Below are 22,932 nucleotides of genomic sequence, written 5' to 3' on the forward strand. Positions count from 1 at the left end.
GTAATTGTAATATGGCCTCAGGGATAGAAAATGACAGTCCGAGGAATATAATCTATAATGTTGTAAGTATCTCTTAGGGGGCCAGATGGTCCCATGTCCTTTTGGGGAGTCCACTTCATAGTCAATGTAGAGGCCTGACCACCGCATTGTATTTCTGAAACCGATGCTGAATAATACTGTATGTCAACTATAATTATATATATACATATAGTCTCGGGACATGGAGTAGAGAGCGGGAACGGATTCAATGGAATTGTAATATATAAGCATGATATCAGGGGTGGGAGGGCAATAGATGGGGGGAGGGGGATTGTTACCTGGTGAGGGTGAAAAAAGGGTAACTATTGTACTGTTCTGTACACCTGAAACTAACAATAAAAAAATAAATTAAAAAAAAAAAAGAAAATTGCCTTTGGAACTTAGAAACAGTTTTGTGGTCAAGGCCAAGAAGAAGCAACACCTTTAACCTCTACCCTGTAGACATTTCAGATATAAGTGACTGTAGTCTTTTCCTTCAATGCAATTTTTTTCATGTTTAGTTTAAAAGCGACTAATTTTTGAATGTTATTTTAATCTTACAAATGCACTAATATATCATGGAAACATTTCTTTGACAGAGCAGTTGGTTCATATTTGAGGCAGAAGATAGTATTACAAATGTATGCCAGAAATAAACTAAATGTGAGGCCAAAATATTAAGTTGCTCTATATAAAAGTATTCATGAACCTGTGAGCCAATAAACAAATTAATAGTTGGCTCACTGAACACTTAGTTTAACATTAAAAATCAACACAAGTCATTAAATTATGAACAAAGCTTAATTTACAAAAACTTATTTTTAAGCGCAGTTCAGAGTAATTTAAATGTAGCAACAAAACATAGTCTACCTGAATAAACTAGAATAGCCAAAAGACTCTGAAGTGAGTTAACTTGATTTATATTTTTATTATAGTACAAAGGCATCACAGTTATATATGGTGTCAAATGTTATTTCAATGGTTTTCAACCCATGCTCCTTGGAGCAAACTTTGGCAACTACTACAGGTTACACATGGAAAATCTCAGACACCCTAGTAACAGTCATAGCCAGGACTATCCTGAGTACATAAAAATTAAGATAAAAAGAATATGTAAAATATTAAATAGTTTGCATTTTTCCTTATTATATTTTAAAACACACTGGCATATACACACACGCAGGCACAGGCACGATCTGACAATTAAGTTCACAAACTTATTGCAATGATGTTGCTAACCTTTTTTGATATCAGAGGGGCTATTTATTATGAATTTGTACCAACTGGACAGTTAACTAAGTTTGCTATTTGGAAGTACTGAAAAGGCTGTGTGAAAAAGTTGGACATCCTGAATTTTTCGCCAACAATTCATGGCTCTTGCATTATGACAATGCACCAGCTCACATGGCACTGTCTGTAAGGGAGTTTTTAGCCAGTAAACAAATAACTGTATTGGAACACCCTCCCTACTCACCTGGTCTGGCCTCCAGTGACTTCTTTGTTTACCCGAAGATAAAGGAAATATTGAAAGAAGACGTTTTGATTACATTCAGGACATCAAGGGTAATAGGACAACAGCTCTGATGGCCATTCCAGGAAAAGAGTTCCAAAATTTCTTTGAAGGGTGGAATAGTCAGTGGCATCAGTGCATAGCTTCCCAAGGGGAGTACTTCGAAGGTGACTATAGAGATATTCAGCAATGAAGTATGTAGCACTTTTACTAGGATGAATATACATATTTTAAGAAAGGAAAAGACTGTGTTAAAGTCATGCTGGTTGTACTATTTTGAATACCTCTTATAATTGCTGAAGTCAAACATGACTTATATTCATCTTTTGTCATCAGTATATATTGAGTAGTGCAATTTTAATACACTTTTTCCTTTCTTAAAATGTGTGTACATTTTTTGGCACCCTTTGTGTGTGTGTGTGTATGTGTACATACATACATATATATGTATGTATATATATTATATATAAACATAAACTATATATATAGTTTATTTGGTGCCTAGGCAGAAATGAAAGCTTTATGAACCATAGCCTTGTATGTCCTCATCATATACAGTATTACTTTCCACATGGTGGTATTAATGAAAGCTCACTTAACCTATATGGAAATCCTTAATATGTTCCAGAGTCTTTTCTTAGCACAGAACTCATTTGATATTCAAAGCAGCTCCTTAAGTTCTTTAACTTATTTTCCTCCTTCTCAAGATGAGAAAACAGAAGCACAGAGAAATTATATCAGTTGTCTCAGACACACAATTATCAATTTCATTAAGGTAGTTAGGACCCAAATCTGTGGTCTCTAATGCTAACTGCCTTTCTTGAGCTGATGCTCAAAAATATTTACTGATGAGTGAATTAGAATAGAATTTATGAAAGATTGAGTGTAAGCAAAATTTGCAATTCTTTTCAAATTATACAATAAAGCACAAATCTAAATCATACAGATATTCATACATAATTCTAATTCAACTCAAAACTAAATTACAGAACCTTTCTTATCTGGCCCGGTTGACACCATAATCTTTTGGTTGCATTTTCACTTTAAGTTTAAAATTACTAAATAGTGATGTGAATTTATCTTAAATTTTAACTTAAAACTCAAATGCGCGCATCCTGTGTTGGGAAAACTCACGAGGGAATTGGTAGCTGCTCAGGGTGGCGGCCACTTTTCATGTTACTTGCAGTGGTTTGAAACAATTGGAGGTGCTGGTTGAAAAATGATACTTAAATATTTTAATATTAATATTTATGAATACAGAATATTTCATCATTTAGCTAAAAACTGATTATTTTTACATAAAATGCCCTTGAAGAATCAGCGAAGAAAGTGCAAGTGGAAAAGCATGTGAATATTTGCAGAAATTGAAAGTGCCTTTCTTGCATTGACTTAGGGCAGGGGTGGGCAAACTGCGGCTCACGAACCACATGTGGCTCTTTGGGTATGTGGTTCCGAAGTAAAATTGAAAATGAAAATAAAACTATCATAGTTTCACTTATAAAATTTTAATGGATTTTTCAATTTTCCTTATTTGTAAAAATATATTTATGGCTCTCCAATAATTTTTAAATTGTTGTGAGGGACAGGATTGGCTCTTCCATCTCAAAAGTTTGCCGACCCCTGCACTATGGTAAAGATTCCTGTGTGTGGGGGGGTGGTGAGAGTCTCATAGAAGAGACTAGGCCATGCTTAGAAAATCAGAGGTGACTGTGGAGGTGCATTCCTCCTGGCCCTGGAAAGAAGCAGTTCCTCTGAAGAGATGTTGGGTGGAGGAGCAACAACTATAAAAATCACATGAAATGATCAAGTGGAGGTCAGCAGTATTGTAACTAAGGTTATAAAAGTAAAACCCAGTAGAGTGATATTAAACAGCAGGCATGGTTAATAAACTTAATCAATATAAAGAACCAGTTTCAGCTGCAAAGTGAGAGAACTTTTAGGACAAATTAGTGGTTGACAATATTCTAGGAAAAATGGCAAATTTTCAGAATTGGAGAATTAACAGTTTAAATGTTCATAAGGAATCTATTCTGGAACATATGTGGAATATCTTTCTGAAGCTTCCAGCAATAGAACCTCTTTGTATCTTCATTTATGTGATGGAACGAACTGAGTGCAGTCATAGAGATTTCCCATTGTATAGAGAAAGGAACCAGTCAGTAAGGAAAAAGATAGTCAGTCACTTATCCAAGTGGCAAACCCTCAGGCAGAAATCTCTGCCAAGGCTCCATTCTCCAAAACAAATAAAACCATAGAAGAGCAAGCAGAGGTGAAAAAGAATAAAAGAAAAAGGAAGGGAGGGGCCAGCCAAGTGGCTCAGTTGGTTAAGAGCTTGCTCAAGAGTTTGAGCTCTGAGCAACAGCGGTTCGAGTCCAGCCCGAGCTGAGCAGCCACTGAGTTACCAACAGGTAGCAGGATGGCTCAGCTTAAAAAAATAAATAAATAAAAGGAAGGGAGAATGGCAGAAGATAAAAAAAGAACTAAAATTAGGATAGCAAAAAGAATATTAAGTAAGTCAGTAGCCCAAAAAGTGCCAAAGGAATTAGGAGGCTGAGCTTGATGGAAGATGATGAAACTCCAAGGCCAATGACTCAGAAAGGAAGCACAGGCAGAGAACCGGCATGGCAAATAGAGGTGGAAAAATGAATGTACTTGGGAATTGTGAGGGAGACACTAATAGCAAAGAGATAAAAGTGGATGTAGGAAAAAGAAAACGATATTTGCAAGTTGCAACATGTTCTAAGAAGAAAAAGAAGTTCCCAGGACATTCTGAAGAAAGGGAAGATCAGGTGATCCTGTGAATGGTCAATTCAACTGGAAGGAAACCGTTAAGGCAGGTCTGGGACAGGGTCCATTATGAATTCAGTAGACTTTCATTGTCAAGTTCTTTCAAATGGACAGAGAAATGAAAGCTGTTTGCAAAGTCATGTTAGTGCAAAATTCTTCCCTTATGTTTTCTATAATATTTTCAACCTTTTTTCAGCTTTCTAGCCCTCCTCACTTAATTTGCAAAATTTTAGTGACTTGGCAGGCTTGTATTTGAAAGCATTCGACTATTTTTTATGGAAACAACTCTTTTTTGACAATCATAATTGGATTGATGCAATATTTCATTAAATTATGTAAATGTAATAACTGATATACTTGGAATGAATAGGCTTGGAAACAACAAAATCGATCTTGATGAGCACAATATTCAGCTTGTGGGAGCAAATATTCATAAGCTTCTTAGAGTGTAATCTACCAGCTCCATGTGTTTATCAAACTTTGGGCATTGGTTAATTTCCACAGCTGCATAGGACAATGCTGATTAATCCTGCAACAAGCTAAGTAGTTGTTATGTAAGATAAATTCCTCAGTCATAATGGTCAGTCACAAGTCTCTGACAACAGTGGATTATATTTTTTCTATGTGTCTATAGTTCACTTCCCTCTGTGCTTGCCTCGGAAGGGTGCAGAATATACCACTTCAAAATATACCACTGTAACATAATGGTTACTTTGAGCTAAAGGCATTTGAAAAACAGTGAATGCAGGAAGATCATTTGATCTTCCCTTTTCCTCCTGAAAAGAGGAGATAAAACCTCCTGTATGAAAGATGCCTTCCCAATACCAGAAAAAAAAAAGTTCTTCAATAGGCATAAGAGCTGAGATAATTCTTTACAAACAGACCTTGGTAAAATAATTCTTATATTCCTTTAGCTTCCTCACATACACTGTAGTTTGGTTACTTTTCCACACATAGCTCTTTTTGTTCAGCCTAGTCTAAATGCATTTAGGCTCTGCCACTTTGGATCTCCTTTTCCTTATGGGTGCTCTCAAGTCACATGAAACATATTTGTATGCTGTTCTCCTGTCAATCTGTCTTCTGTTAGTTTCATTTTCAGGACCAAACCAAAAACCTAAGAAGATAGAGGTAAAAATTCAGTTCCCCTGTACTTCTTAGTTTTATGGTGCAGAGTTCAAGAGCAAGACATTTTAGGGTAAGGAAAATAAAAATGAATTCTCATCTGAGCCATTTATTAGCTGTGTGATTATTTAGTAAACTTCTTACCCTCTCTACATCTCAGATTTCTCACCTGTAGAATGGAAATAAAAATGTATATATCAGGTTCTTGGTAAAGTAAAAAAAGTTATGTACATGAGTTTAGTGTAATGTCAGGTAAAAAGTGCAGTTTAAAAACATGGTGGATTTAACTATACTGCCATTCTCTACTATAATACCTTCTTTCATTAGAGTTATCCTTGTTTCTATTTTTTCTATGTGCCCATCAGACTTGAAAAGGTCTAAGATGTATACTTGACTACTTATACTCTTTCTCTTGGAAATCTTTATTCATGCTCTTCTGAGTTCATTCATTCTCTCACTGTCCATCAACAACAAAGACTTTGCCAATCCAACTCCTCTCCATTTGCTTTGCCAAATCATGTCATCTCCTCTAAAACTCATCTAAAACTCATCTAAAGTCATTTTTGACATATATGTCATTGAATTGGGTTAGGAAAAATCCAACCAACACATTAAATTGAGGAATGATTAGATACTCTGTTTATTGTAGGGAAAATCAGAATCATAGTAGAGGCTAAGAATAAAAGATTGTCTTTGAGATATTTAGAATAATAGTGCAGGAACAAAGTTGGAAGAAAGAGGTTAGGTTCTGAGCTCTAAATGTATGGGTGTTGAGCCACTGCCAGAGAAAAGAGTACTGGTTATTCAAAAGGCACGCGTTCGCAAGTAGCATCACACAAATATTACTGCTCGAGTTCTAATTACAAGCAAGATCTTCTGCTTTAAGATGTGTGTTAGAGGCCTGATCACATCCCACACCTGTAAAATATGGCCTCATTTCTGCAGTAAAAGCATAGCTAGTGATCCAAAATAATTCTAAATTCCATTAATACAGTAGACATGTAACAATGACTTTTTTCTCTATAGAAATAGGAAAAAGCATTGTAAAAAAGCACTGACTTAGGAACATGAAATGTTTTCCCACTTCCCAGAGCACTCAAACTAGAGCACTTTCCTCTTAAAACCTTGAGAGAGATCATTTCAAGGTAAATAAAACATGGTCGACAGTACCTTGAGAATAAATTTACAGAAATTATTATCCTGAAAGTAATGAGTAGAACAGGCTAAAAATATAAACTGTATTCTCATGTCTATTGGTAGGACTACATGGAAAAATTGCTTCCATGTTTGCACTTTCTTCTCTCTCTCCCCCTCTCTCTCTCATCTTACACTTCCCTGGTAGATAACTTGTGATAAATATCAGGCATTGGGAATTTTTACTGATTCATACATAACCAGGAACTTCAGTATAAAAAAAAAATCTTCAATAGGGCCAAAAAATTGCTTTTCATGGAAAGGTAGAATGAAAGACTGAACTACTGATGTTAAATGTGTCCTCTGAACATGTGGAAACATTGCACTATGAATCAGTCAGTTTCAATACTTATTAGTTGTATGATCTGGTAAACCTTAGCCTATCTTCAAAATGGAAAAAAAAAGCCTTTCTCTCAGTTACGTTGGTGAAATAAAGTGAGATAATAAACTATGCACATGTTTGCTATAATGCCTAGTACAGACTGTCTTTGGTAAGTGATAATTAAATTGTTTTTATCATATCAGCATTTGCATTATTTTCATTTAAATGATATAAGTAAAGCAAAATTAAGCTGAATTAGTTACTCACACTTTGTACCATTGATTTAAATAGAAGTCACTGGACCATCACAGAAAACTAAGGACAACACTATAAATTACATATACTGGATATTAAGTAGAACTTAGCCAAATATATGTATGTTCTAAACCAAATACCACTGGGCATTATATACAAGTCTATAAAATAATAAGACCTCAAGAGTTAAAAAATAGCTATGGTACAAAGTACAAAACCTTAATAATTTCTACCCTTAACATATTTTTAGCATTCCCTAAAACAGATTTCATTTTCTGTAATATTCATAGATATGGATAAAAATACAGAACCATGTGTGAAGTTCTGTGAACAATGCAACAGGGCATTCCATTAGCTAATGCCTTGAGAAGATCACAGCCTTTTGAATTAATAAGAAATTTAGCCCAGGAGAAAAATTAATTAAAAATTTCAGAAAAGTATATAATTAATTAGTATATATTACTTAATACATATGCTAAACCATAGAGACAATATTTTATCTGTTATATTAAAAAAAGTTCAGAGGTTACCAGAATGCAAGGGGGCAGGGGATGGTAGAAGAGGGTAAAGGGGGTTAAATATATGGTGACAAAAGGAGATTTGACTTTGGGTGGTGAATATACAATGTAATATGTAGATGATGCATTATAGAACTGTACACTTGAAACATATAATTTTGTTAACCAATGTCACCCAAAAAATTTAGTAAAAAATAAATGCTCGTGCCGGCCCAGTGGCGCGTTGGTTAAGAACTGGCTTGGAATGCCAGTGGGCCCCGGTTTGGATCCCACATATGAGGGACAGTGACACTGCCCTCTGCAGCTAAGATGGTGAATGGCAGCTCGACCTGGGGCTGGGCTGCCGTGGGTCGCCAACGATGGCGTAGGCTGCAGTTCCTGCTGCAGTGGGTTGCCATGGGCTACCATGTGTAGCCAGCAGCCAGCGTGAGCGGCCAGCAGCCGCTGTGAGCGGCCGTCCAGAAGCCGGCGACTGATCTGCCTCACCCGGGAAGAGCGCAATTATGGTGCCAACTTGGGCCAGTGAAACAACGTCCTCCACAACTAGACTGAAGAACAAAGCAACAGCAACTTGTCTGTTCCCCTTCCTCCGATTCCCCAGCACTGTTCCCCTCCCCTAGTTTCCCAATAAAATCTTTAAAAAAAATTAAAATAAAATAAAAAAATAAATAAATGCTCAACAAAGTAACGTAATATAATAACAAAAAAGCTAATTCACCTGATGATTGCATAGGACATGAAGCTGTACTTCATTCCTTGCAGGAAATAGGACAAAGGCTCATGAAAGGGATGAGTTGAATGTTTGATCATGGTTTATGTTTGGGAGTTATTCTAACTATATTAATCAGATACAGAAGATACATGTTCCATAATTCTCAACCATGATTGACAAGGCATTGTGTGGCTGCATGGGAAGAGGAGCTTGTTTATGTGTAATGGCTATCATGTACCGTTACAAGGAACTCCTGTTTATTAATGAGAAGCGCATAGCAAAATCACTAGGGCAACTTTTTCAAGGGCTTAACTTCCAAGGAGCCTGACTCTTCCCCCACACTTGAGAAACAGTGCTATAAAGAAAGTATCATCAGTACTTTGTCTCCCATAGTCAGCACTCCACAAAAATGTGTTCTGCCGTAGAGGAAGTTTACAAAAATCACAAGCAACAGAGTCAGACTTTGTAAGAGCTTAAAAATTGGACTTTCAAAATTTCTTGGGTGGGGTCAGTGAAAAGATGGAATAAAATTGAGCTGTAACTTACCAATGAGCAAAACTGGGATTTGTGAAATAAGAAAGCACACTTTAGTTCAATGTGGAAATTTTCAGGACATAATGAACGGCCTTCCTCAAATGTATTGTCATTCTACAAGGACCAAGGTCTAGAAGATGCTGAAAGAGCAGCGGCATATATTAACATATAGCAAAAGCACTCCTGTTTTGGGGCTCTACCAATTACAGACACAATTGATTATTATACTTTTTTTCTTCTGAGCATGAATGAGGTAAGAATTTTTCATACCACAGCACAACAGGTAGTGTAAAAAATGGATTAAATTTGACATACAACATAAAATCTATTTGAAATAGATTTCAAACCTATTTGCCTGAAATTATTTCTGTCTCTAAATTTGAAGATGTTATGTCAGCATTCTGTATGTTTTTAGAAATACACAATGCCTAATTTTTGTGACTCGTTTGTGTACTTCTTCTGCATATGCAATGTGAAATCCAAAAGGGTTCACTCTAAAGTTTTATGACAGCCATTCCTCCAAAGGTTTGTCAAAACATTGAGAAACATTTTCAAAAATTTCCCACTAACTATTAATCACATGTCAGGTGAATAACAGCACTAAACTTCCTAAAATAAAATAAAAATTGATAAAAATATTACTCTGTGTAGAAAGCATTTAGTGACCTACAACATAGATAAAATTGTGCTGGACTTGTTGCAAATGAAATATATGGGGACATGGAAAATTGTATTTTAATGAGTTTTATAGAAAAAGCTATATACTTAGGAAAATCACATTCCCCAAAGGATGAGAATTAGAAGCCAACAAATATCATTACATTTTCCTCCAAAATTGTATTTAAGATGTGAAAATGCTATTGTGCTCAAATCATAAAATTCAAATACAGTCATGCATTGGTTAACAACAAGGATACTCAACATCACTGGCTTCTGCCTCTACCTCTTGTCCCACTGGAAGGTTTCCAGGGGCAACATCATGCATGGAGTTGTCATCTCCTATGATCACAATGCCACCTTCTGGAGTAGCTCCTGAAGGACCTGCCTGGAACTCTTGAGGAGGTGTCACTCTCTTCAGAGATGTGTCCACGGTTTGCTTGGTTTGTTACTTTCTTTCATCATTTTTGCCTGTAAGCAGTTAATGTATCATGAATATTCCTCTGTTTTAATAAAAACCTTTCAGTGTTGGAGGTCCATATTTTCAATCATTTTAAGTGCTTGCTGAGGTCTGCATAACCTTCTACTACACCCTTCACTGAAAATTTTCTTTTTCTCCTCCAGAAGTTTCCTTTTCTCTGGCCTCGTCTTCAGCTATGCATTCCTGTTTCAGTTCCAACTACTTCTCATTAGTCAATTCCTCAGAAACCCCTGCTAGCTGCTCCATGTCACCCACACCCAGGTTCAAGTTGCTTGCCATCTCAACCACAACCTTGTGGATTTTTGCAACTTCCTTCTCCTTGCAAATCCTTTGATGTCATGAACAAACCTCTTGAGTATCTTCTTCCAAATGCCATTCACATTGCTGACATCATCTCAAGCCCAAGCAAGGTTCTTGATACAATCATAGATGGGGTAATCCTTCCAGAATTGCATCAGTGTCTTCTCAGGGTCCTCCTCAGCTGCAGCAAAGGTCCTCCCCTAGACAGTAGTTCTTAAAACCTGCTTTAACTCCTTAATCCACGGGTTGGATCAAAGAAGAGGGAGAAACACCACTCTGATATTGGGATGAAGATCACCATTAAAAAGAGGATGTACAGATACATTATCAACAATAAGCAAAATCTATATATCACATTTTGTGTTCACCACCCAAGGTCAAACGTCCTTCCATCAAAATATATTTGACCTTCTTTACCCTCTTAACCTCCCCCTTTCCCCTTGCCCACTGGTTACCACTAAACTATTGCCTGTGTCTATGAATCCTTGCTTGTTTGTTTGGCTTGTTCGTTTGTTGCTTTCAGTTTTATATCCCACCTATGAGTGAAATCATGTGGTTCTCAACTTTTTCTGTCTGATTTATTTCACTTATAGAATTGCACACTTGAAACCTATATAATTGTATTTACCAATGTTACCTCAATAAATTTAATTTTAAAAATGTTCACTTTATTCATTGAGTCAGCAAACTTGTATGAGGGAACCACCCAAGTCAGATGCTGTGATGGTTGTAACTTAACATTTATTTCATGATTATTAGATTAGTTATTATCTCATCCACTAGACCATCAGCTCCATGATGGTAAGGACTCTGTCAGTCTTGCTCAGTGCTATATCCTCAGGGCCTAATACAGAGTAGATAATCAATAAGCATTTGTTAAATGAATCAATTGAGTGAATGAATAATAAAATATACACAAAGACAAATGATAAAAGAACAATAAGCGAAATCTCGAACGGTATATTGTTGTCCAAACAGCACTTCTCCATTTCATTGGCACCGCAAGTCAGGAGGGCATCTTGGAAGAGGAGCTGGGTCATCCATGACTTCTTACTGCCCTTGTAGGACACTGGCAGTGTGTGCTCACTGATATATTTGAAGGCCCTGGGGGTTCTCATGTGACAGGCCACAAAGGAAGTCAATTTGTAGCCTGTAACATGGCTTCCAAGCAAGACTGTTATCCTGTCCTTAAAAGCCTTGAAACCTGGCATTGACTTGGCCTCCTTATGGATGGAAGTTCTTTCAGGCATCCGTGTCCAGAATAGGGAGGTTTCATTCATATTAAATATCTACTCTGGCACGTAATTTTCCTCCACAATCAGCTTATCTAGAGTTTCCAAAAATTCTTCAACTGCCTTCATGGAGGAATGGCTGTCATAAAACTTTAGAGTGAACCCTTCTGGATTTTACATTGCACATGCAGAAAGTACACAAACTAGAATCACTTAGCTGGGTCATTTGACTCAGGTCTCTGATAAAACTTCAGTCATGGTGTCAGCTGAGACTGTGATTTTATGTGAACGGTCAGGTGGGGGCTATGCACTTTTAAACTCATCCACATATTTATCGGCAGGATTCAATTCCCTGTGAAATGTTGGACTAAGGTTCTCAGTTCCACACTGGATCTTCTTTCAGTTATTTACCATGTGGACCTCTGCACAGGTCAACTGCCACCATATCAACCGGCTTCTCTCAGATTCAATAGGGAGACATAACAAATGACTTGTAAAATTATCACTAGTGCTGGTTACCTAAGTAAAATCACGTTAACATCCCATACTTTTAATAGCAGCAAGAAAAAAATGAGGTTGTTATTGAGGAAGAATTTTGATTCTTACACATTATTTGGTTTAAAATCTAGTTTATTTATTTACAAAAGCAATATGGATCTTATGTAGGAAATGCAGGAACTGTGTCTTGTCCCACTAATTATATGCTGCATTCAGATGTTTGCTCTTTTGTTTTCCTAATAACTCATAACTGCATTATATTAGGGTTTCATAGAGTCTCCAAGTTATAAATGACCTTAAAAATCATCAAGTCTAGCCCCATATCTGTGGACAGACTTGAATACTACTGCTATATCTCTTTACTGCAAGTAACTAAAAAATATACAGTTTTGAATTTTACTGCTTGAAAATCATCATGATTTAAGTACTGCTAGTTATCAGTTGTAGCCCTGTGGCTTCAAATGGTAATCTAATTATTTTTCTATATTAAATAACTTTCTTTTCTCCTTCAGTAATTTTGTTTTTCTCCATCAATGATCGTTGACAATGTGCAGACTAATGAAAAGAGCACTGGCTTGGGAGGCCAAAGGAACTCGGCTAACATCTAGAATTAATTGGTGTTATTTATTGGACTTCGGAAAGTTGCTTAACTGCTTTAATACTAACTTTCTTTATAAGTAAAATAGGGTTAAATACATCTCACAAGACTGATATGATGCTGACTAAAAAACATTTTAATATCATAGTGATATTCTTGTCAGATAGTGAGAAAAATTCCGTCCCTCATTTATTGATTTTATATATTACAATGAAGCATCTAAATATCTAGGGAATTCCCCCACAGAGGAAATGCAGTTCAGGAGAAGATTCTGTCTCTAAGATAAAAGGTGATAAGTCCAGACACTCAATTTCCCAGCCTGACCTTTCTTAGGAGCAGATATGTGTGTGCATCCGCCCAACAATCAAGAGTGAAGGAGCAGGGTCAGCGGACAATCCATGTTGTCAGTGGGCAAAACGGCCAGTCTATGCTTATTTCAGGAACCATAGCATTCAAAGTATGTATCAATGCTCAATGTCCAGCGCTTAAGGGGCAAATTAAATAGTGACTCTAATCTGCATACTAGTATATATTTGAAAAAAAAGAAAAAATGATATGCTGAATTTATTATTCAATTTATTCACTTCAGAAGTTTTTTTAGACCCTGTCATTTGGGGATTTATTTTAGTCAATGAAATATATTTGTAGCCATCTTAGATTTGTTTCAACTGAATGATTTTCTAAAATGCTCGAGAGCTCCTAATACATATTGTCTTCCTAATTTCTTTAAAACCCACCTCACTCTTGCTCATTTATGCTCTTAGTGATGTATGTTTATCTAGCATAGAAGCCCTATATCTCATAGGCTGTACTCTATGGTTGGTTCTATGGTTTATAACATATTAGTGTGAATATGCAGTTTTAGAACAAGCACTCAACTTGGAATCAGATAAGTGAATTCTAGCCCAAGGTTTATCAATAACTACTTGAAGAAATTGAGGATGTCGATTTATATATTCTCTCTAGGCTTAATTTCTTTATGTTTGTTAAAAATGGGAAGCAAGCACAAAATATGGAGATGGGAGGTCCTAAAAGTTCAACGCTCGAGTTCTGATTTGGTAATAAATGCATTCAAATCCTGATATACTGTGCTAGTTGAGAGTAACAACTCACTATTTGCTTTCTGTCCTAGTGAACTATGGAATGGATGTTTTCACAGTGAGTAAATATTGAAAGGGCACTTCAAGAGACCTGATATGCAAAATATATCATGTTCAATATTTTTAATTGACAATTCAATTAATTTATTATTGGAAAGTGTTGTTTATGAAGTAATGCAACAACTACTACTGTTGAGGCTGCTACATTAATGCTTACTGGAGGAAGTATTAAAATGATCACAGCATTTGAAATCATTTTCAAAAATTATATTATAAAATCATTAAAATATGAACAATTTATAGTGTCTATTATCTCTACTTTCATGTCAGTCTATTTAAAACAGTCACATACAAATTTGCTGCTTTACTTAATGTCATAATGTCAGGTTGGACAGTCCTGTCTCTCCCTCTCTCTCTCTCTCCCTCTCTCTCTCTCATTTTTCTTGCTTGCTCTGAAGAAGCAAACTGTCATGTTGTGGGCTACCCAATGGAGAGACCTATGTGACAAGAAACTGAGGACAGTTTGGCCAAAAGTCACTAAGGAATTAAGGTCCTTGTCTCATAGCTCACAAGGAATGGAAACATGCCAAACACCAAATTTGTGGACTTGGAAATGGAGCCTTCTGCAATATAGCCTTCAGATAAGGCTGCAGCCCCAACTGACTTGTGAGAGAATGCAGCCTTGTGAGAGACCCTGAACCAGACAATCCAGGTAAACCATGCCAAGAGTCCTAGCCCAGAAAGACAGTCAGATAATAAATGTTTTGAGCAGCTAAGTTTCATCATAATTTACTATGCAGCAATACATTACTAATGTATTCCTCCTGCTATACTGACTTCTGGTGGATAAAACTACAATATTGTTTTGTTTGTTATAATACGACCTTTCTTACATATCTTAAGGGTCTGCACATTAACAATCGTGGGTGTTGCCAACAGAGAATAAGTGGGTTGAACATCTGTATCTATATCATCTATATATCTATCTATATGTATGTATTGCAGTCACTACACACAAATCCTGAAATATTAGTGAATTGAAACTGAAATTTGAATTTTCAGTTTGAAGACAAAAATGTCTATGAAATGTTTCTTGCATTGATACTACAACAAAGCAACTTGGGTTCTGAAGAAAACTGCAAGACAGTGCACTTATTAGGTTAACATTTGCATTATCTCGTTCAGAGTTTCATGTCAAATAATAAGAAAAGTTTTCACATTTTGCCTTAGGCTTTTCATAGTCCTTCCTCAGCTCTTCATAGTTTCTTTACTTTATTCAATATTTTTTTTCAATTGTTTGTTTTCATTGTCCTTAGAAGTGTCAGGTTTCTGAAGATCTTATAATTAGATTATTCATTAAAATCTGCTTGAAAAAATTATCACTGATTAGAAAAGAAGGCTGATTGTGTTTTAATGCTTCAGATCAATTAATAAATGTAATATGATCCAAGTATCAAGAGTAAGTGGAAGTGACTGCATTATGTATCTTAATGATGGTGGATGCTTCCCTAGATTATTTAAAGATGCTAACTAGGAGGTTCCTGGGAAGGAAGGAAACCCTTCCAAACAACTTGCTTGTAAAGGTCAGCTTTGAAATTTAGAGTCAGCATCTTTGTCTTTGGGGCCTGAATGACAATTACTAAATGCCACAATGTAATTTTAGTCTAGCTAGTGCACTAAGCTGACAGTTACCCCAGGGTGGTAAAGTTAATATGTGCAATTGTGTCCTATCAGCACCTGGGTAATACTCCGCCATGTGTTCAGGACTCTGCAAGAAATGGAGACAAACAGAGACACAAATGTGAAAGATCAAGACCTGAATCCCCACCAATAGGGAGTGGTAGTGTTAACTCAGGTTTCGGATGTCACTTTAATTAATAAAGGACTTAGCTTTTATTGCACATATTAAAAAAGACAACCTACATTAAGCAACCAGGTTGTGTACAAGATGACTGGAAATACCAAGCTATCTATCAGTATATTCTTTAACATCCCATGGCTAACTCAAAAGCAGCCAAATCTTTCAAGTCTAAGGTTGAATTGTAAACATGAAATGTATTATGTCATTTTTGTAAAGTAACAGCATCAAAGCACTAAGAAAAAAAAACAAAAAAAATGCCCAATTAATTTATATTGAGAATGCCATTAGCAACCAGTAGGAGAAATATTTCATATGGAATTCTTAATAATATATATTACAGTAGTTTCAGTCTATGGAGAATTGATAAATATGTTTTATTCTTTGACCCTGATAATAATATTGCGAGTAAAGTAAGAGATGAACTTTACATTTTGTTGTCATTTAAAAATAAAAGAAAAAATCAGAGAAGTTATATTTAGTGAAGCGACTTATTTGAGCAGATATAAATAAACACCTACTTGGGCAATAATGCAAGTAAATATAGCCCTTTGCCCTATAATCTACATACTTTTTATTTGAAACTCATGTGAAAAAGAGTCTCATTAAGCAAGTTAAGAAACTCATTATGTCACTCATAAAAAAATATATATTCTGTTGTTTTAACTCCAGGAAAGTTCATAAGTACTAACCATCGTAAAGCAACCATTTTAGAGAGATTTATGGCACCATGGAATTAGAAAACATGATTTGAGATTATTTTATTTGGTTGTTTCTTTTGAAAGCAGTTTTACCAAACTAAGAATATAAACACTGGATGGCCTGAAAAAACTCTTCCCATGATCAGGTTAATGGGCAGAATATAGAATTAAGAACATTGGTGCTATAGACTAAATATCTGTGTGCCCACAAAATTTGTATGCTACTTAGTGCCCAGTGTGATGGCACCTGGAGACACAGCCCTTGGGAGAAGATTAGGTCCTGAGGGTGGAGTCATCACCAATGGGATCAGTGCCATTACAAGAGACCCCAGAGAGCTTCCTCACCCACTTCCGCCACATGAGGACACAGCAAAAAGATAGCTGGCTATCTACTAATTAGGAAAGGGGCTCTCACCAGTCACCAAATCTGCCAGCACTTTGATCTTGGACTTCCCAGCTTCCAGAACTGTGAGAAATCACTTTCTGTTGTTTATAAGCCACCCAGCCTATGGAATTCTGTTATAGCAGCCAAGGTGGACTAAATTACATGGCAAGCATAAAATTTGTTGTGGAGGTGCTGATGGTGATGGATGTTTTCGCTGAGGAGTGAAGAGTTGTGCTATTCAAGATCATACACTGTAGGGCTAAGCTCTTGAGTTATTTAGGATAAGGATTCAGAAAATAGTGATGCACAGCACCAAGAAATAACCTACAAATAGATTAACCATAACAAATTTACTTAATATTGCCGCTTAGAATCTAAGCTATTTTTTTTTTTTACTCAAACATATAAGAATACTTTTGTAGGCTCTATCTTTCCTGAAAATAATTTGCTTTCCTTTCATTATTCCTCAAAAATAAAAAAGGGCAGGAAGGAACAGGGAACAGAATATTTTTTTTTTTGGAAGAAAAGGACTGTCTCTTAGACGAGGGAGCCCTTCAAACTGCCCTAAGAAAATGCTAACAATTATTCCCCTATAAAGGGCATTTTGTGTTTAAATATGAAATAATTAGCATTATGCCAATTCATTTAAAGGAAAGAGAAAAGATCTGGCAGCTACAAATATTAATGCCCAGTTAAACAAGTCATTAGGTTGTTGGGTCATGTTTCGAAAAATAGAATTTCTTCCTTCTCTCCTTATTATAATGCACAAGTTAAGGTAGAAATTTATTTGTAAGCCATTCTGAAAGACAAAGTGTTCACATAACTAAAATTTTTATTGAGGAGAAAGACATTTGTGCAACCATGTAATGATACACTTATTACTAAACTATTGTTAAAGACTTATATCTTATACGGTATTGCAAATCATTCCCATAAACATTGTGATGGGGGTGAAATGTTGTTCAACCATAGAAGTGCTGCCCAGCAATTTTATTTTTACATTTATTTAATGAATTGTGTCCCATCATCTGGGTTGCAAAAAGACCTTTTGCTAAATTAAACTTATTTTTAAAGGGACAAAAATGTAATAATGAAGCAGAATTACAGTGCAGTGCTAATAAAAGCCATATAGGACTATATTTTAAAGGTAAATTAAATTAGGCTTAGATAAATCATAAACATTTTTGGAAAAAAGCACTATTTCCCTACTTGGTCCAAGACAAAAGACTTATCACCTGAAAGACATGATTTAGAGGGGAAAAAGAAAGATATAACAGTTAAGAAAAAATATTAATCTAGCTAATGGCTATATTGAAAAGTTTGAAGAAGAAAGAAGAACCTTGAAGTTGATATTGTCCTTAATTCATAGTCAGTGGAGCACAAAAATCATAGAACTAATGTAGCCTCACAGATACTTAGGATTCTGCCAGGCTATGTTCAATACTAATTAAAGTTCTTACAATGACAGGGTCACAGTTGTAAAACAGACCTTGGTTTTCAAAGAAGACAAGAAGCCAGCATTTCCAGCTGAGTATTGAGACACTGGGATCCTGAAAATCTGCAGACATTGCCTGTCAGGAGTCTACACGAAAAGGAGATACAGCTCTCCTCCCTTGCTTCATTTTTGCTCCGAATGACTCCCAACTGTTAGCATTGTTCAAGTCAGGGCCAGAAGGTTACGGGCGTGGCAAAACATGAATCAAGAAAACATCTGATTCAGAAAGTCAGGTAATATGTTGTAAATACGATTTCTTGGGATTAAACAGATGGAGGACAAGTTCTAGACTGCTGGCTGAGGACAGGTTCCTCAGTCCAGTCGATGACCTTGATAAGGACTCTGGCCTCCAGTTCCTGCTTGGTCTTTGAGGTTTGCCAAAGTGGCTATAAAACATACAGGAAAAGGGGGTTAACTACTGAACTGAATGATACACCTCTCTTTCCTTTGCTCAGTAGAAGATAATATCAACTTGTAGTCCCACCCATTTAGATCATGCTTGTCAGAAGGTTAGGAAAGGTATAATAATTTCAAGATGGGATTTCAGAAATACAAAATATTTTGTCTAACAATTAACCAAGACCTGATGTGGGCTCTAAATTTTCACTGTAATTATTTTTCAGTACAAAAATTTGGATCTTGGGGGTACAGGCAGAACCACCCACCAGGATGATATCATGGATCTGGGACTTGTCAGGCTTGGCATCCTGAAAGGCTTTCTTCACAGGGTCCAGGGTGCCATGGAAAAGGTCAGCATTCAATTCTTCAAATTGGACACGAGTTGATTCCTTCATAGAATGAATCAATCTCAATACTGGCCTGGGTGCTGGAAGAGAGACTATGCTTAGCACGTTCAGAATCAGTACAGAGGTTTCGAACAGCCATCTAGCTCTCATTGATGTACTTCTTATGCTTGCGTTTGAACTCTGCAATAAAATGATTCACCATTCAGTTGTCAAAGTCTTCTCCACCTAAGTGGGTGTCCCCAGCTGTTGATTTGACCTCAAAGATTCCATCTTCAATTGTGAGAAATGACACATGAAAAACGCCACCTCCCAAGTGAAAGATCAGAACATTTATTTGAGCTCCAACCTTTTTGTCTAAGCCATAGGTAATGGCATCAACTGTTGGCTTACTGATGATTTTACGTGACCAGCAATAGTTCCAGCATCTTTGGTAAGCTAGTGCTGAGAGTGAATGAAGTAAGCAGGTACCCTGACGACAGCACTGGTAATAGTCTTCCCAAGGTAGGCTTCTGCAATTTCCTTCATCTGTGTCAAAACCATAGATGACACTTACTCTGGATAGAAACATTTTTTTTAACTTTATTGGGGAACAATGTGTTTTGTCCAGGACCCATCATCTCTAAGTCAAGTTGTCGTCTTTCAATCTTATTTTGTGGAGGGTGCAAGCTCAGCTCCAAGTCCAGTCACACCTTTCAATCTAGTTGCAGGGGAGTGGAGGGGGGGGGCGCAGCCCACCACCCCATGCAGAAGTTGAACAAGCAGCCTTGTTGTTAAGAGCACACACTCTCACCAACTGAGCCATCTGGCTGCTGTTGGCAGCTCAGCGGCAGCTCAGCTTGGGTGTAGCTCACTGGCCCATGTGGGAATTGAACTGGCAACCCTGTTGCTCAGAGCTCATGATTTTAACCAACTGAGCCACCGGCCGGCCCCTGAATAGGAACTTTTTGTCTCTCCCTTGTTTTCTACTTGGTTGGACCTTGGGCCTGCCAGCATCATTCATCATCATAAAGAGCCAATGCTTCATATTAGATTGAACAACAGCATCATCAAATCTATGTCCAATCAGGCGTTTGGCATCAAAAACCATGTGGTGGAGTTCATTGCAATGATTCTTTGCGGTATCACCAATCAATCATTCAGTATCAGTAAAGGTGACATTACTTGGGGTGGTTCGGTTTCCCTGATCACTGGCAATTAATTCTACTTTTCCATTCTGGAAGACATCCACACAAGAGTAGGTGGTGCCAAGATCAATGCCAACTGCAGGTCCCTTAGATATGGTTGCTTCAGTGTAAGTGTGTCTTGCCAAGAAGACAGATCCCAACAGCTGCCCCAGAATTCAACATGTTTAGTACAAAAATTGAATGATTAAAAGTTGTCTTTTAAAGACACAAGTATATAGAGTTGATAATATATTAATCAATCATGATACATTAGCACATTGGCATTCTTGAGTTAATCAGATTTGTTAACAAATTATTTAGACTCTGAAAAATGTAAAGGGAACCTTAAGAGAATAGGCATTAGGCAGCTAAGACCTGATTTAAGTAGTTGGTAAGAATGATCAGAAAATGTTCAGGATACCTGAGTATAAGGAACACTGGAAAACAAGATGAATGTATTGGATAAAAGACTAATGAAGCATAGAACAATCTTGATCAATACTACAATTTTCCTAACATTCCACTCGGTTTTTACTTGCCTTAAATACCTGTATTTTTATTCCTTCAGAAGAAGGCAGATAATGAAACTCTCAATTACATGGTTTTGGATTTACTAGCTTAAACAACCAAAAAAAGCATGGTAGAAAAGCATTAGCGATTATGGTACTTTGTTATATATCTGTTTCTAGATGGCTCTGTATCATATAATTGTGGTTCATCAGTAAATTCTAAAAATGGAGGACCACACACAGAGTTATAAGACTTCTTATGTACAAACCCCTACACAAATTTCCCTAAGAGAGCATATCTTTTTTCTGACTAAAAATCTCAAGGAAAGAAAAAAATCCTGATACCCTAGGCTGTTCTAGTTATTTAGAAAATTTTGACTATTAGAAATGTGTTTATTATAGCAAAGTGACATCTCTTTCCCTTTATATTTAACCTATTGGTCCAAAAGTTCTGGGGTCATGTAGATCAAGTGTAATCTTTCTTCCAAATAATAGAACTTAGATAAAATAAAAATAAATTTCCCAATGAATCTTCTTTAATCAATGAAAACTATTTTCTCATATACATAGTATTGATTTTTTTTCTACACTGATTACTCTCCCTGGCCACATTTCCGATTGTTAATGTCACTGTTTAAAGATGTGATGCCCAGAACCAAACTAAATAGTAAGAGGTATGGAATAATACAGAAACACAGTTTAGTATTTTTATCATTTTCCTACCTGAGATACAGTACTTCCCCTCAGACAGCCTAATTATATCAGATTCTGGAATTACAACATCATATTATTTATTCAAATTCTTTCCAGATATATACAACTTGATACATTCTTCGCATATGATTAAATTTAGTGAAGTTATATTATATAGTTATTTTATTTTATAATATAAGCTTATTATTTTTCCCATTAAATTTCTACTGAGATGATTGTGTTCATTATTCTAGTCTGCCCAGAATTCTACTTATCATTTAAGTTATTAACACAATCTCTCGTCCTTCTCTTATCCAAAGACTTGGCAAACTGAAAGACTGTGTTGAGGATTTGGAATCAGATAGACTGGAAAATGAATCTAATCTTCACCTCTTATTAGTTATGTGACCTGAGCCTTTGAGATTCTACTTCTTTCTCCGTAAAATGGGGAGTCAACTGATTTATGGAATTCTTGCAAGGATTAAAATTAATAAATGTGTTAAGTATTTAGAACAATCTGCCATGATGACATATGTTTAGTCATAATTATCATGACTATTATTGATTTTTTCCAAGTCAGTATTGACATATATATAAATTCATATCAAAATATTACAGTCCATTAATCTACTTATACAAGGACCAAGGTGTTTCACCTAAATTCACTTTATTAATCATTCATAAATATACATTACACCCAACTATCTACATAAAATTTGTCATTTCACATGAAGCTGTATTAATTAAAGTCAAATTTCTTCATGATGAATATATCCAAAAACCATTTTTTTCCAAAATTCAAACAACTATTTAAGTGCAGTAATGCCTTGGCTTGCGAGCATAATTCGTTCTGGAAACAAACTACTCGTTTTGCAAGACATCGCTGGTTTACCATGTTAAATGTATTGGAAATGTTTGCTCGTCTTGTGGAACACTCACAAACCATGTTACTTGCAATCCAAGGTTTTACTGTATTTTTAATTTTGTCTATCACGTTTTTATCCCACCTGTTTTTGAAGAATTTTAATAGCTCTTTTAAAGTGTTAAATCCTGGATTACAGTCACTTTTGCAAAAGCTAACAAATCCATTTATCTGTCTATGGGGGGAAAATGGATAGTTATTATAAGTTTTGACAAATTTTGTGCATTACCAATTAAAGGAACTAGATCTCACACTTCCATGCGTCCCTGGACATTAAGAAAGATACTTTATTTATTCTAAGATTAACCAGGAATTAGATATAACAATTAATCCTCAGTTATGAGAACCCAACACACACACAGGGCACCAAAAAATGTATACAATAAGAGGAAAAAACTGTACTAAAATTGTAATAGTCAATATATACTGATAACAAAAGATGAATAGAAGTTACGTTTGTCTTCTGAAATTACAAGAGGTGCTCAAAGTGGTTAACATCAGCGTAATTTTATTTTATTTTATTTTATTTTATCTTTATATTGAGGTAAAAAAAAAAAAGACATGGGTGTGGTAGTGGGGAAGGGATAAGGCCTCCCTCTATGATTGACAGCAGGGGCTGATG

At 36.0% G+C, this 22,932-nt stretch overlaps 1 pseudogene; it reads right to left on the reverse strand.

Moving 5' to 3' along the window:
- Nucleotides 1-18,849: 18,849 nt before the first annotated feature.
- Nucleotides 18,850-20,350, reverse strand: LOC109377899 (heat shock cognate 71 kDa protein-like; annotated as a pseudogene).
- Between the last annotated feature and the right edge of the window lie 2,582 nt (nt 20,351-22,932).

The sequence above is a fragment of the Hipposideros armiger genome, unplaced genomic scaffold (genome assembly GCF_001890085.2).
Source record: "Hipposideros armiger isolate ML-2016 unplaced genomic scaffold, ASM189008v1 scaffold_1616, whole genome shotgun sequence".
NCBI lineage: Eukaryota > Metazoa > Chordata > Mammalia > Chiroptera > Hipposideridae > Hipposideros > Hipposideros armiger.